This window comes from Populus euphratica, unplaced genomic scaffold, assembly GCF_000495115.2.
Source record: "Populus euphratica unplaced genomic scaffold, PopEup_1.0 scaffold410.1, whole genome shotgun sequence".
NCBI classification, from domain to species: domain Eukaryota; kingdom Viridiplantae; phylum Streptophyta; class Magnoliopsida; order Malpighiales; family Salicaceae; genus Populus; species Populus euphratica.
The window spans coordinates 171134-173001 of record NW_011500296.1 but is presented as its reverse complement, the minus strand read 5'-3'; positions in this window follow the sequence as shown (position 1 = coordinate 173001).

Sequence of the window (1868 nt, the reverse complement as noted above, 5' to 3'; positions counted from 1 at the left end):
TATTGTTGTTGTTGTTGTTATTCTTATTGTTGTTGTTTTATTGTTGTTTTTAATTTGTACAATTAACCTCCCTGTGGTTCGACCCCGGTCTTGCCGGGTTATTTATTACTTCGACACTCCTACACTTGGGAGAAGACATCAATCTTTTAGTCGTGTCAATTATAAGTGCAGAAAGTAGTTGTTGGAATATCCATAGGATTAACCCGTACCTGGTGATACCTGGGTCGAAGATCAAGCTTAGTACAATATGAAGCACCACAGAGCTCGTCTAACATATCATCAACTGTAGAAATAAAGTAACGATCCTTCATAGTTGCAGCATTAAGTGCCCTATAATCTATGCAAAAACACCATGTTCCATCTTTTTTCTTCACCAACATTATAGGTGATGAAAAAGGGCTAGTACTTGGTTTGATAAGGCCAGAATTTAACATTTATGTCCTATAGTAAATCAATCATTGAAATTAAAAGATAAATTATAAGCTCGTTGTCACTACATTTCCTCCCAAGTGAGGCACTGAATGGGATTGGTAGGAATCGTTGGGGCAACTCGATTGAAACTAGAAGGGGAAAGTGTAGATCTATTTTGTGGTGATGGTCCTGGTCTGATAATCCTCCTTTATCTGCTAAGCTGATCATCCTTCATTCGGGCTAGATTGATGGCCTCCAAGGTTTGTGGTTTAAACATACGTATCCCATCTGAAATCTCAATTTTTAAGCCACCCATAAATGTACCTACAAGATCCTTTTGTGTCCATCCGCGTACTTGGTTGCCAGGTGCTCAAATTCTTGTTGATAATCTCACAGTGAGCCTTCTTGCTGTATTCTTGAAAGGGCATCATCAAAATCCTTACATTTTAAAGGATCAATACGAGCCCGTAGTTCATCTTCAATGTTTGCCCATGATAGAACGCGTCCTTCTTTTTCAGTCAATCGGCGAACCCATTGCCATCATTAGTTGGCTTCCCCTTCCAAGTGGTAAGAAGCTAAGGAGACCTTCTGAAGTTCTGGTGTATTTTAAAAAGCAAAAAACTGATTCACATGATTAAACCACTCTGTGGGATCATCTCTTGAAAATCTAGAAAGCTCAAGTCACGCTATCTTGGAGGCGACAATTAGTCGTCCCCTCTCTTGATCTCCATGTTGTTGGTTTCCGTGGTATGGAGGCTCATAATTTGCAAGCAACAAATCAAAAAGTCAGTTAAGCATGTCCTCCAGATGTTGCAACCTATCAGCCATGTCTAGCTCCATTCGGTGTAGTCCATTTTTTAACTGCTCAATGCGTTCTTTATTAGCGCCCATAAGATCTGCTAAATTGTTCTAATACCAATGATAAGTACAATAAATATTTAACAAATATTTGTTGAGAAATATTTGTTTCTTTTCGGGTGAGAAAGTATCACAATTATTTGAATACTAATTGATAACTTTTCATAATTCTAGATTGCTTTAAATAACCAAAACTAGTACAAAAATCTATAAAATTAAGGAAAAACTGGTAACTCACGATGTGAGTTTACCCATATAAAAACTCAAAGTAACACGTACTAAATAATAAGCACAATAACTATAACAAATTGAAAGAAAAGTGAAAAATAAATCATACATGTAGAAGACCCAGTCTTTTATTGAAACCACTCCTCCTTAGCACAATCTTTATCTTTTTTGCATACCTGCATGTCTATATAAATATTGTTCATGTTTAATGACACGATCAAAAAATTGATGTCTTCTCCCAAGTGTAGGAGTGTCGAAGTAATAAATAACCCGGCAAGACCGCGGTCGAACTATAGGGAGGTTAATTGTACAAATTATAAATAACAATAATACAACAACAATAACAACAACAATAATAATAACAATAATAA